General features: G+C 60.5%; 7 non-coding genes across 7 annotated transcripts; 4 read left to right on the top strand and 3 right to left on the bottom strand.

Annotated features, from left to right (window-relative positions):
- Position 1: 1 nt before the first annotated feature.
- On the bottom strand, positions 2–73 carry TRNAD-GUC (transfer RNA aspartic acid (anticodon GUC)). The gene has a single exon. It is a non-coding gene; the product is annotated as a tRNA-Asp (tRNA).
- Positions 74–645: 572 nt separating this feature from the next.
- TRNAL-CAG (transfer RNA leucine (anticodon CAG)) lies at positions 646–728 on the top strand. Its single transcript has one exon. It is a non-coding gene; the product is annotated as a tRNA-Leu (tRNA).
- A 1074-nt stretch (positions 729–1802) lies between these two features.
- Positions 1803–1873, top strand: TRNAG-GCC (transfer RNA glycine (anticodon GCC)). The gene has a single exon. It is a non-coding gene; the product is annotated as a tRNA-Gly (tRNA).
- A 4370-nt stretch (positions 1874–6243) lies between these two features.
- On the bottom strand, positions 6244–6315 carry TRNAE-CUC (transfer RNA glutamic acid (anticodon CUC)). Its single transcript has one exon. It is a non-coding gene; the product is annotated as a tRNA-Glu (tRNA).
- Positions 6316–6593: 278 nt separating this feature from the next.
- On the bottom strand, positions 6594–6665 carry TRNAG-UCC (transfer RNA glycine (anticodon UCC)). Its single transcript has one exon. It is a non-coding gene; the product is annotated as a tRNA-Gly (tRNA).
- A 1492-nt stretch (positions 6666–8157) lies between these two features.
- TRNAL-CAG (transfer RNA leucine (anticodon CAG)) lies at positions 8158–8240 on the top strand. Its single transcript has one exon. It is a non-coding gene; the product is annotated as a tRNA-Leu (tRNA).
- A 1080-nt stretch (positions 8241–9320) lies between these two features.
- On the top strand, positions 9321–9391 carry TRNAG-GCC (transfer RNA glycine (anticodon GCC)). Its single transcript has one exon. It is a non-coding gene; the product is annotated as a tRNA-Gly (tRNA).
- Positions 9392–13622: the final 4231 nt, after the last annotated feature.

Below are 13622 nucleotides of genomic sequence, written 5' to 3'. Positions count from 1 at the left end.
CCTCCCCGTCGGGGAATCGAACCCCGGTCTCCCGCGTGACAGGCGGGGATACTCACCACTATACTAACGAGGACGGCGGCCACCGCCCCCGCGCCCGGACGCTCTCGGGCTGCCGGCCGACGCCTCCCCCCGCCCTCCGGCCCCCTGCCCACCACGGGCGCCCGGCACGGGTCCGACCCGACCCAACGCCACACCAACCGCGTCCTCCAAAGCAGCAGCCCCCGACCCGACAGGGACCCCACCCCAAGTGGCGCTGAAAGCTCCGAGTGCGCGCTGCCTATTGCCTCCGACGCGGGGATCGCGCCGGGACGAGGGGGCCCGAGACCGAAAGCAAGGCTGCGAGGAGGGGGTGGGCGCGCGCCTGGCCATGGCCGGCGAGGAGAGGCGCGGGTGGGGGCCGGCGGCAGGGGCTGGCAAGACGCGGCCCGGCTCCGTCCGGGGCCAGGGCTGGGCGAGGGCGCCAGCGCGGCGGAGCCAGGCGCGTCGTCTGGCCTTGCTCCCCGTCGGCCGCCGCGCGCCCGCTCCGTCGCTCACCCACACGGCCGCGCGCCTGGCGCGGAGCACCGCGTCCCGCCAAGGGCACCGGGCTTCGCGTCGCGTCGGGTCCCAGCCAGCCGAGCGGCCACGCGCACGCCCAGGCCCGCCGTCAGGATGGCCGAGCGGTCTAAGGCGCTGCGTTCAGGTCGCAGTCTCCCCTGGAGGCGTGGGTTCGAATCCCACTCCTGACAAGCCAGCCTTTTGGCCCGCCCGACAAACGCACCCGGCCCTAGGGCAGCGCTTTACTGCCTTCCAGTCCGTTCGCGCCTTGCACTCTTGCCGCCTCTCCAAACTGCGGCCCGGACATCCACGCCTCTCAGACGCGGGACCTTCTCAGCCACGGCCGCGGGCCTGGCAGAAACGGCCCGCTAGGAACCCTCCGCCCACGGGCTTTCCGGACAAACGCCCTCCCCGCCAGCTCCTACGCCCCCTCCTACCTGCACCCACACCAGGAAGCCCTTCAGTCCTTCGCAGCACATCTTTCCTCACCTGCTGGCGGCTGCTGCTGCTGCTGGTCTTCCTGCCTGCCTGCCTGCCTGCCTTCGCCCCTCCCCCCCCACGGCCTCTCCCCCGCTCCACCCCGCCCCCACCGCCACACGCAGAACGGCCGCGTGTGGAAAGCCCTCCACGCCTCGCCCGCCCTCCGACTTCTGCCTGGTGAACAGCGGACCCGTTCTCACAGCCTTTCTTCCACTTCCGCCAGCAGCAGCTCTCCCTCTTTCCAACATCCTGTCCTTCCCGCCAGACCCAACGGCCTGCCTGCCCATTCCATTCCCTCCACAGCCACAGCGAGGTGGCCGCCGACAGCGTCCTGCCTGCCTGTGGTGCGTGCCCTCGGTGCTTTTTCGCCTTGGGACCCTGGCCGGACCACACCTGCCTGCCTGCCTGCCTGCGTCGGAGCCGGGCGGCGGCTGAGAGGGACGTCGCTGCTCAGCCGCACCGGCCACGCCTCGCCTGCCCTGACCGGGATTCGGGCGCGGGCCAGGCCGGTTCGCCTCCCGGCTTCGCCTGGCGACACCGACAGTCAAGCGGCTCCGTGGACGCCCGCCTGCGTCCCTCCATCCTTCGGTGCTTCCGACCGCCTCGCGCCCTGGGGTGGCCAGAGTGCCCGGAGCCTCTCATTCAGGTGGCCCGTCGGCCTCCTGCTCAAATGGAGCACATGCCCACGGGGCGAGCAGTGACCAGGGTCCGGCGGTTGGCGGCGAGCGCCGCTGGGGCAGCGTTGGGCGCCGCTGGGGCAGCGGCGGGCACCGGCGGCCGTCGGCGCATGGGTGGTTCAGTGGTAGAATTCTCGCCTGCCACGCGGGAGGCCCGGGTTCGATTCCCGGCCCATGCAGACGCAGCGTCCCCTTTTGGTGCCCGCAGCCCCAAAGCGGAGCTGGGTTTCCCAGCTGCCACACTCAAGGCACCGGTCCTGCAACAGCTCGCTCACCACCGCACCTTCCGGCCCCTGTCCTTCCCATGCAGACGCTCCCACCCCACACACACCCGGGAGCCAGGCCTCCAGGACCTGACACCTCGCAGGCTCAGCCACACTTTCGCTCAGACCCCTTCCTTGTCCTTGTTCTCTTCCTGACCCCGACCCCGCTTGTGTCCCTCTTGTCACTGTAAGGAACACCTCACACTGGCACCCGCACAGCCCAACCTCTTCACCTTTCGTCACGTGTCCAAGCTCTCTGTTTCACTCTGCCCCCACTCCGAAAATTATACTATCTTTGCACAACCAGGAGCAAGCAAGTTGCCACCTCTGGGAGCGATACATCCCATTTTCCTAGAGAGTCCCCAAAGCGCTCACTTGCGCGAGGAGTTCCAAAGAAGTCCACGCTATCATCGCAGACTACACTCTAGATTCACGTTTTGACCCTCAACAGAAATACATTTCCAACACCTGCCCGCTCCTCCACCGCTACTGCCACCAGCACCATCAGCACGACAAACACCACCCCCTCCCCTGAACCTCTGCTCCCACCAACAGCATCAGCCCTCGGGAGAGCACCCCCAGCACCACCACCTCAGCCGCCTGCCTTCTCCCACAAACAACCCCCTCCCAACTCCTATCTCGCCACTTCCCCCCCTCCCCCCCCCCCGATCCCTTCCAAATCCTACGTTGTCAAGGATCCTGCCCTTGCCTCTGTCCCGTTGCCCTCCTTTATTCCCCTTCTTCTTCTTCTCCTTTTCGTAGCAGTATGGTTGGTTTAAACATTGTGTTACTTTCAGGTGTACAGCAAAGTGATTCAGTTATATGTCCTTTTCCAGGTTATTTTCCATTACACGTTATCACGACACATGAATACAGTTCCCTGTGCTGTACGGTAAATCCTTGTTGCTTATGTGCTTTACGTATAGTGTTTCCTCTCTGTTAATCGCAGCTCCGGATTTTCCCCTGCCCTACGCTTTTCCCTTGGGTAACGAACAGTTTGTTTTCTATGTCTGTGTGTCTGCTTCTTCGGCACATACATTCGTTTGTAGTACGGTTTACATTCCACATATCTTTGTGCTTCTCTGCCTGACTTACGTCGCTAAGTGTAATACACTCTACGTCCCTCCTTCTTGGTGCAAATGGCAATATCTCACTCTTTTGTATGGCTGAGTAATATTCCACAGTACATATATACCACGTCTTCCCGTGCCAGCCATCGGTTGATGGGCACTTGGGTTTTGTCCATGTCTTGGCTGTGGCCCGTAGTGCTGCTGTGAACATGGGGGTGCAGGGATCTCTTCAAATGACAGTTTCTCTCCTCTGCCGATGTGTACCCACGATGGGGATTGCTGGATCATAAGAGAGCTCCTATTTCACCTATTTCTTTAGTGTGTTGTTTTTATTTATGCATTTAATATTTATTCATTTCCTTTCTTACTTATAAGAACGACTAGCTGTAATTTTGGAAGAAAAGTTGTTTAACAATATTGAGTTAGTTTCAGGTGCACAGCAATGCGGATACTGTTTTCCATGTCTAATAATCTTTCAGATTGCTTTCCATGATAGCTTACTACAGGATATTGAATATCATTCCCTGTGTTATACTGGAAATCCTTGTTGCTTATGTCTTTTTTTTTTTTTTTTTTTTTGCAGTACGCGGGCCTCTCACTGCTGTGGCCTCTCCCGTTGCGGAGCACAGGCTCCGGACGCGCAGGTTCAGCGGCCATGGCTCACGGGCCCAGCCGCTCCGCGGCATGTGGGATCTTCCCGGACCGGGGCACGAACCCGTGTCCCCTGCATCGGCAGGCGGACTCTCAACCACTGCGCCACCAGGGAAGCCCCCTGCTTATGTCTTTTATATGAAGTACGGTGTATCTGTTCATCGCAGCTCCTAATTTATGTCTCCACCCCTCCCTTTCTCCTCGGGTAACCATCAGTGTGTTTTGTCTGTCTGGGAGTCTGTTTCCCTTTTGCACATACATTCTTTTCTATTACGTTTTAGATTCCACGTATCTTTGTGCTTCTCTGTCAGACTTACTTCACCAAGTGTACTAATCTCTAGGACCATCCTTATTGTGGCAAATGGCAATATTTCATTTTCTGACATGGCTGAGTAATACTCCACAGTACATATATACCACATCCTGTTCTGTCAGCCGACTGCTGATGGGCACATGGGTTTTTTCTGTGTCTTGGCTGTGGCACGTAGCGCAGCTACAAACACGGGGGTGCGGGGATCTCTCCAAACAACAGTTTTTCTCTTTGGCGGCTGTGTACCCACGACGGGGATTGCTGGATCATCTGATGGCTCAGTTTCTCCTATTTATTTATTTATATATTTATTTATTTACTTACTTACTTTTAAGTACTAGTACTTGTGGTTTAGGAAGAAGAGTTGATTAACCACATGGAGTTAGTTTCAGGTGTACAGCAAAGGGGATACTGTTTTCCATGTCTAATATTGTTTCAGATTGATTTCCAGTATAGGTTATGGCAGCATATTGAATATCATTCCCTGTGTTATTCTGTAAATCCTTGTTGCTTATCTCCTTTATATGAAGTACTGTGTATCGGTTCATCGAGCTCCTAATTTATCCCTCCACCCCTCCTTTTTCCCTCGGGTAACCATCACCGTGTTTTCCAGGTCTGTGAGCCTGTTTCTGTTTCGCACATAGCACATAGATTCAGTGGTAGTACTTTTGAGAGTCCACGTATCTTTGTGTTTCTCTGTCGGACATACTTCACGAAGCGTAATATTCTCGGGGAGCAGTCTTGTGGCAGCAAATGGCAATAGTTCATTCTTTTTTATTGATGGCTGAGTGATAGCTCGTACTACATAGATACGACCTCTTCTTGTACTGGCCACCCGTTGACGGGCACTTGGGTTTTTTCCACGTCTTGGCTAGTGCAAATAGTGCCGCTGTGAACATGGAGGTGCTTGTGCCTTTCTGAACTCCTGTTTAGTCATTTCTGGCTACGCACCCAGGAGTGGGATTGCTGGATCAGACGGGACCTCTCCCTTGGCCTCTTTCAACCTCAACCCCTCCTCCCCCGACCCCCGCCACCACACACACCTGAGACTGGATGGTTTCTCCCGATGAGAGGTGATGTGTGTCTCTGGCGCAGTAGAATGCCCCCACCCGATTCGGACCCCGCCTAGCCCCTGTGGCGCGCTGCGTTTCTGTTGTTCTCTTGCCCGCCTCCTACCCACCGTCCCCAGTAACAACCCATTGCTTGGCCTGACCACCTTGCCGCACAGCACACCAGTCTGGGGCGCTCACCCGCCACCCCACCGCGAAGGGGTCCTCTCCCACCATCTTCCACGCCCCACAGCCCGTTCACACACCCCGCCCTTCCCCCCAGCCTGGAGGCTCGGACCCCTCTCCCCGCCACCTGCCCCTTGTATCCCAGGCCCGACTGTCAAATGTCCTGCCCGGAAGTCTCACTTCTGCCAGCGCTCCTCAGACTCACTCCTACTCCAGGCCCACCCCGCCCCCTGATCTGACCCACCCGCACACACGTGCCGGGACAGGTGCCCCCCACCACACCAAGCTTCTGCTGAGCCCCTGCCTGAGCGGCCAGCCGCTCTCCCGGGCCAGGTCCCCGCCAGCCCAACACCTCTCGCTCCTGCCCGCGCTCCAGCCAGACACCCCAGGTCCTTCCTCGCACCTCCCAGCACGCGGCCCACCGCCACCCTCTCTCCATGGGCTCGTTCTGCTCCGTTCCCTAACCCGCGTGGGGTGGCCACCGACCACGGCCACAAACACCTTCATCCCACACTGTCAGCCACCCCCAAGGCACCGGCAAGGGCGTTCAGGAAACCTGCTGCGGTGTTGCGAAGCACCCATCTGCCCACCGGTGCTCCTTTCCACAGGGGATCCGGCGCTGTCAGAAGGCACCGCGTGTGACAGCGCCGTCGGTGCCGCCGCCGCTGTCGCCGTGGGGGAGAAGCAGTGCTGCTGGAGAGTCCAAACACCGGCGGGGGCGTTTGCTCGTGGCCACAGCCTCGGCGGGGAGAGGCGCTGCCCCGGCCATTCGTGTTTGGGGCTGAGGCAAGCGTGTGAAAACGAAGACACGGGACGTCGAAGGCCTCGAGTGGGCGCGCGCCATTGCGGCCAAAAGGTCTGGCCGGGCAGGGAGGGTGGAGGTTGCCTGGCAGGGCTTGGGCTGCAGGTGCAGGGCACCGGGCGGCTGTTGTCGGGCAGGGCGCGACGCCGAGGCCGCGGAGCAAGCGTGGCCTAAAAGTGGGATGTGGACGCTGTGAGGTAGAGAGGAAGAAGAAAGGCTTCCCTGACCGGGAATCGAACCCGGGCCGCGGCGGTGAGAGCGCCGAATCCTAACCACTAGACCACCAGGGAGCGTCGGGCCCTACCACGGCTCCTGCTCGACCCATAGCAGCCGCTCGGCGCCACCTTGGCGCCAAGACCCGGCCTTTCCAAGTGCAGCCACGCGCCGCCCCTGGCAATCCACGTGTCCTCCCGTCCTTCCTGCTTGCAGCACCCTCAGAACACTGCGCGCCTGCTTCTCGCACACACAAGAAGAGCCGCTAGGGCCACCGAGCTCCCTGCTCCCAGCTCTCCCTCACAGGGCCCCGGCCGGCCGGCCGCCCGCGGAGCGCGGCAAAAGGTCAGCCCGCTGCGTTGGCCGGGAATCGAACCCGGGTCAACTGCTTGGAAGGCAGCTATGCTCACCACTATACCACCAACGCTGCACAGCCCGGGCCGCCCCGAGACGCCGGCACCGGGCTCGCCCGAGCGCACTCTTGTCGCCGCTTCCTCCTCCCCCTCCTCCTCCCCCTCCTCCTCCTCCGACTCCTTCTCTTCCGACTCCTCCTCCTTCTCTTCCTCCTCCTGCTCCCCTTTCTCTTCCTCGTCCTCCTCCTCCTCAGCCGCCGCCGCCGCCGCCGCTTGGAGCAGCCCTGCCCCGACGCCACGCCGGCCGGCAGCTCTGTGACGTCACAGACGCCACCAAGGCCCCCCGGCGCCCCACCCGCGCCAGCCCTACGAAGCTGCCCTAGACCACCCGCCCGATCGCCTCAGGGTGGCGCTCTCGCTGCCTTGCCGCTCCAGGTCCCTCGGCTCCACGCCGCGGCCCGCCCCCGCCCCTGGCGCACGCATCTTCCAGCACCCCGGCTCGCCAAAGCCCTTCTCCACCCGGCGCCTGGCCAGGCCACTTCCCGCACCGACAGGGGACGGCCCTCATCCGCCTCCCACCCGTCCCGGCAGCTGGGCACCTATGCAGCTGTGCATAGCTGCGCAGCCTTGCGTCGCGACGCAAGGAGCCCACGGAGACAGCCACTTTGGGCGGGCCGCAACGTCATCGAGAGCTTGTGGCGTCCAGAGGAGGCCGTCGCTCGGCCGTGGCGACCGAGTGCCCGGCGACGAGGAAGGGCTGGAGGGCTGGAGGGCTGGAGGGGGTCGAGGGTGGGCAGGCTGGGCACGCGCTGGGGCCCTGCGCCTCGCTGGAGGACGGAGGGCACAGGGCGGAGAAGCAGGGTCCTTGGGAGATAGGCGGCGGGACAGAGAGCGGCGCCAGCCACCAAAAGGGGGCGTGTTGCCTCCCCGTCGGGGAATCGAACCCCGGTCTCCCGCGTGACGGCGGGGATACTCACCACTATACTAACGAGGACGGCGGCCACCGCCCCCGCGCCCGGACGCTCTCGGGCTGCCGGCCGACGCCTCCCCCCGCCCTCCGGCCCCCTGCCCACCACGGGCGCCCGGCACGGGTCCGACCCGACCCAACGCCACACCAACCGCGTCCTCCAAAGCAGCAGCCCCCGACCCGACAGGGACCCCACCCCAAGTGGCGCTGAAAGCTCCGAGTGCGCGCTGCCTATTGCCTCCGACGCGGGGATCGCGCCGGGACGAGGGGGCCCGAGACCGAAAGCAAGGCTGCGAGGAGGGGGTGGGCGCGCGCCTGGCCATGGCCGGCGAGGAGAGGCGCGGGTGGGGGCCGGCGGCAGGGGCTGGCAAGACGCGGCCCGGCTCCGTCCGGGGCCAGGGCTGGGCGAGGGCGCCAGCGCGGCGGAGCCAGGCGCGTCGTCTGGCCTTGCTCCCCGTCGGCCGCCGCGCGCCCGCTCCGTCGCTCACCCACACGGCCGCGCGCCTGGCGCGGAGCACCGCGTCCCGCCAAGGGCACCGGGCTTCGCGTCGCGTCGGGTCCCAGCCAGCCGAGCGGCCACGCGCACGCCCAGGCCCGCCGTCAGGATGGCCGAGCGGTCTAAGGCGCTGCGTTCAGGTCGCAGTCTCCCCTGGAGGCGTGGGTTCGAATCCCACTCCTGACAAGCCAGCCTTTTGGCCCGCCCGACAAACGCACCCGGCCCTAGGGCAGCGCTTTACTGCCTTCCAGTCCGTTCGCGCCTTGCACTCTTGCCGCCTCTCCAAACTGCGGCCCGGACATCCACGCCTCTCAGACGCGGGACCTTCTCAGCCACGGCCGCGGGCCTGGCAGAAACGGCCCGCTAGGAACCCTCCGCCCACGGGCTTTCCGGACAAACGCCCTCCCCGCCAGCTCCTACGCCCCCTCCTACCTGCACCCACACCAGGAAGCCCTTCAGTCCTTCGCAGCACATCTTTCCTCACCTGCTGGCGGCGGCGGCTGCTGCTGCTGCTGGTCTTCCTGCCTGCCTGCCTGCCTGCCTTCGCCCCTCCCCCCCCACGGCCTCTCCCCCGCTCCACCCCGCCCCCACCGCCACACGCAGAACGGCCGCGTGTGGAAAGCCCTCCACGCCTCGCCCGCCCTCCGACTTCTGCCTGGTGAACAGCGGACCCGTTCTCACAGCCTTTCTTCCACTTCCGCCAGCAGCAGCTCTCCCTCTTTCCAACATCCTGTCCTTCCCGCCAGACCCAACGGCCTGCCTGCCCATTCCATTCCCTCCACAGCCACAGCGAGGTGGCCGCCGACAGCGTCCTGCCTGCCTGTGGTGCGTGCCCTCGGTGCTTTTTCGCCTTGGGACCCTGGCCGGACCACACCTGCCTGCCTGCCTGCCTGCGTCGGAGCCGGGCGGCGGCTGAGAGGGACGTCGCTGCTCAGCCGCACCGGCCACGCCTCGCCTGCCCTGACCGGGATTCGGGCGCGGGCCAGGCCGGTTCGCCTCCCGGCTTCGCCTGGCGACACCGACAGTCAAGCGGCTCCGTGGACGCCCGCCTGCGTCCCTCCATCCTTCGGTGCTTCCGACCGCTTCGCGCCCTGGGGTGGCCAGAGTGCCCGGAGCCTCTCATTCAGGTGGCCCGTCGGCCTCCTGCTCAAATGGAGCACATGCCCACGGGGCGAGCAGTGACCAGGGTCCGGCGGTTGGCGGCGAGCGCCGCTGGGGCAGCGTTGGGCGCCGCTGGGGCAGCGGCGGGCACCGGCGGCCGTCGGCGCATGGGTGGTTCAGTGGTAGAATTCTCGCCTGCCACGCGGGAGGCCCGGGTTCGATTCCCGGCCCATGCAGACGCAGCGTCCCCTTTTGGTGCCCGCAGCCCCAAAGCGGAGCTGGGTTTCCCAGCTGCCACACTCAAGGCACCGGTCCTGCAACAGCTCGCTCACCACCGCACCTTCCGGCCCCTGTCCTTCCCATGCAGACGCTCCCACCCCACACACACCCGGGAGCCAGGCCTCCAGGACCTGACACCTCGCAGGCTCAGCCACTCTTTCGCTCAGACCCCTTCCTTGTCCTTGTTCTCTTCCTGACCCCGACCCCGCTTGTGTCCCTCTTGTCACTGTAAGGAACACCTCACACTGGCACCCGCACAGCCCAACCTCTTCACCTTTCGTCACGTGTCCAAGCTCTCTGTTTCACTCTGCCCCCACTCCGAAAATTATACTATCTTTGCACAACCAGGAGCAAGCAAGTTGCCACCTCTGGGAGCGATACATCCCATTTTCCTAGAGAGTCCCAAAAGCGCTCACTTGCGCGAGGAGTTCCAAAGAAGTCCACGCTATCATCGCAGACTACACTCTAGATTCACGTTTTGACCCTCAACAGAAATACATTTCCAACACCTGCCCGCTCCTCCACCGCTACTGCCACCAGCACCATCAGCACGACAAACACCACCCCCTCCCCTGAACCTCTGCTCCCACCAACAGCATCAGCCCTCGGGAGAGCACCCCCAGCACCACCACCTCAGCCGCCTGCCTTCTCCCACAAACAACCCCCTCCCAACTCCTATCTCGCCACTTCCCCCCCTCCCCCCCCCGATCCCTTCCAAATCCTACGTTGTCAAGGATCCTGCCCTTGCCTCTGTCCCGTTGCCCTCCTTTATTCCCCTTCTTCTTCTTCTCCTTTTCGTAGCAGTATGGTTGGTTTAAACATTGTGTTACTTTCAGGTGTACAGCAAAGTGATTCAGTTATATGTCCTTTTCCAGGTTATTTTCCATTACACGTTATCACGACACATGAATACAGTTCCCTGTGCTGTACGGTAAATCCTTGTTGCTTATGTGCTTTACGTATAGTGTTTCCTCTCTGTTAATCGCAGCTCCGGATTTTCCCCTGCCCTACGCTTTTCCCTTGGGTAACGAACAGTTTGTTTTCTATGTCTGTGTGTCTGCTTCTTCGGCACATACATTCGTTTGTAGTACGGTTTACATTCCACATATCTTTGTGCTTCTCTGCCTGACTTACGTCGCTAAGTGTAATACACTCTACGTCCCTCCTTCTTGGTGCAAATGGCAATATCTCACTCTTTTGTATGGCTGAGTAATATTCCACAGTACATATATACCACGTCTTCCCGTGCCAGCCATCGGTTGATGGGCACTTGGGTTTTGTCCATGTCTTGGCTGTGGCCCGTAGTGCTGCTGTGAACATGGGGGTGCAGGGATCTCTTCAAATGACAGTTTCTCTCCTCTGCCGATGTGTACCCACGATGGGGATTGCTGGATCATAAGAGAGCTCCTATTTCACCTATTTCTTTAGTGTGTTGTTTTTATTTATGCATTTAATATTTATTCATTTCCTTACTTACTTATAAGAACGACTAGCTGTAATTTTGGAAGAAAAGTTGTTTAACAATATTGAGTTAGTTTCAGGTGCACAGCAATGCGGATACTGTTTTCCATGTCTAATAATCTTTCAGATTGCTTTCCATGATAGCTTACTACAGGATATTGAATATCATTCCCTGTGTTATACTGGAAATCCTTGTTGCTTATGTCTTTTTTTTTTTTTTTTTTTTTGCAGTACGCGGGCCTCTCACTGCTGTGGCCTCTCCCGTTGCGGAGCACAGGCTCCGGACGCGCAGGTTCAGCGGCCATGGCTCACGGGCCCAGCCGCTCCGCGGCATGTGGGATCTTCCCGGACCGGGGCACGAACCCGTGTCCCCTGCATCGGCAGGCGGACTCTCAACCACTGCGCCACCAGGGAAGCCCCCTGCTTATGTCTTTTATATGAAGTACGGTGTATCTGTTCATCGCAGCTCCTAATTTATGTCTCCACCCCTCCCTTTCTCCTCGGGTAACCATCAGTGTGTTTTGTCTGTCTGGGAGTCTGTTTCCCTTTTGCACATACATTCTTTTCTATTACGTTTTAGATTCCACGTATCTTTGTGCTTCTCTGTCAGACTTACTTCACCAAGTGTACTAATCTCTAGGACCATCCTTATTGTGGCAAATGGCAATATTTCATTTTCTGACATGGCTGAGTAATACTCCACAGTACATATATACCACATCCTGTTCTGTCAGCCGACTGCTGATGGGCACATGGGTTTTTTCTGTGTCTTGGCTGTGGCACGTAGCGCAGCTACAAACACGGGGGTGCGGGGATCTCTCCAAACAACAGTTTTTCTCTTTGGCGGCTGTGTACCCACGACGGGGATTGCTGGATCATCTGATGGCTCAGTTTCTCCTATTTATTTATTTATATATTTATTTATTTACTTACTTACTTTTAAGTACTAGTACTTGTGGTTTAGGAAGAAGAGTTGATTAACCACATGGAGTTAGTTTCAGGTGTACAGCAAAGGGGATACTGTTTTCCATGTCTAATATTGTTTCAGATTGATTTCCAGTATAGGTTATGGCAGCATATTGAATATCATTCCCTGTGTTATTCTGTAAATCCTTGTTGCTTATCTCCTTTATATGAAGTACTGTGTATCGGTTCATCGAGCTCCTAATTTATCCCTCCACCCCTCCTTTTTCCCTCGGGTAACCATCACCGTGTTTTCCAGGTCTGTGAGCCTGTTTCTGTTTCGCACATAGATTCAGTACTTTTGAGAGTCCACGTATCTTTGTGTTTCTCTGTCGGACATACTTCACGAAGCGTAATATTCTCGGGGAGCAGTCTTGTGGCAGCAAATGGCAATAGTTCATTCTTTTTTATTGATGGCTGAGTGATAGCTCGTACTACATAGATACGACCTCTTCTTGTACTGGCCACCCGTTGACGGGCACTTGGGTTTTTTCCACGTCTTGGCTAGTGCAAATAGTGCCGCTGTGAACATGGAGGTGCTTGTGCCTTTCTGAACTCCTGTTTAGTCATTTCTGGCTACGCACCCAGGAGTGGGATTGCTGGATCAGACGGGACCTCTCCCTTGGCCTCTTTCAACCTCAACCCCTCCTCCCCCGACCCCCGCCACCACACACACCTGAGACTGGATGGTTTCTCCCGATGAGAGGTGATGTGTGTCTCTGGCGCAGTAGAATGCCCCCACCCGATTCGGACCCCGCCTAGCCCCTGTGGCGCGCTGCGTTTCTGTTGTTCTCTTGCCCGCCTCCTACCCACCGTCCCCAGTAACAACCCATTGCTTGGCCTGACCACCTTGCCGCACAGCACACCAGTCTGGGGCGCTCACCCGCCACCCCACCGCGAAGGGGTCCTCTCCCACCATCTTCCACGCCCCACAGCCCGTTCACACACCCCGCCCTTCCCCCCAGCCTGGAGGCTCGGACCCCTCTCCCCGCCACCTGCCCCTTGTATCCCAGGCCCGACTGTCAAATGTCCTGCCCGGAAGTCTCACTTCTGCCAGCGCTCCTCAGACTCACTCCTACTCCAGGCCCACCCCGCCCCCTGATCTGACCCACCCGCACACACGTGCCGGGACAGGTGCCCCCCACCACACCAAGCTTCTGCTGAGCCCCTGCCTGAGCGGCCAGCCGCTCTCCCGGGCCAGGTCCCCGCCAGCCCAACACCTCTCGCTCCTGCCCGCGCTCCAGCCAGACACCCCAGGTCCTTCCTCGCACCTCCCAGCACGCGGCCCACCGCCACCCTCTCTCCATGGGCTCGTTCTGCTCCGTTCCCTAACCCGCGTGGGGTGGCCACCGACCACGGCCACAAACACCTTCATCCCACACTGTCAGCCACCCCCAAGGCACCGGCAAGGGCGTTCAGGAAACCTGCTGCGGTGTTGCGAAGCACCCATCTGCCCACCGGTGCTCCTTTCCACAGGGGATCCGGCGCTGTCAGAAGGCACCGCGTGTGACAGCGCCGTCGGTGCCGCCGCCGCTGTCGCCGTGGGGGAGAAGCAGTGCTGCTGGAGAGTCCAAACACCGGCGGGGGCGTTTGCTCGTGGCCACAGCCTCGGCGGGGAGAGGCGCTGCCCCGGCCATTCGTGTTTGGGGCTGAGGCAAGCGTGTGAAAACGAAGACACGGGACGTCGAAGGCCTCGAGTGGGCGCGCGCCATTGCGGCCAAAAGGTCTGGCCGGGCAGGGAGGGTGGAGGTTGCCTGGCAGGGC

This window comes from Lagenorhynchus albirostris, chromosome 2, assembly GCF_949774975.1.
Source record: "Lagenorhynchus albirostris chromosome 2, mLagAlb1.1, whole genome shotgun sequence".
Lineage (NCBI taxonomy): Eukaryota > Metazoa > Chordata > Mammalia > Artiodactyla > Delphinidae > Lagenorhynchus > Lagenorhynchus albirostris.
The sequence above is the reverse complement of the archived record's forward strand: the minus strand, read 5'-3'. Positions and strand labels throughout refer to the sequence as shown.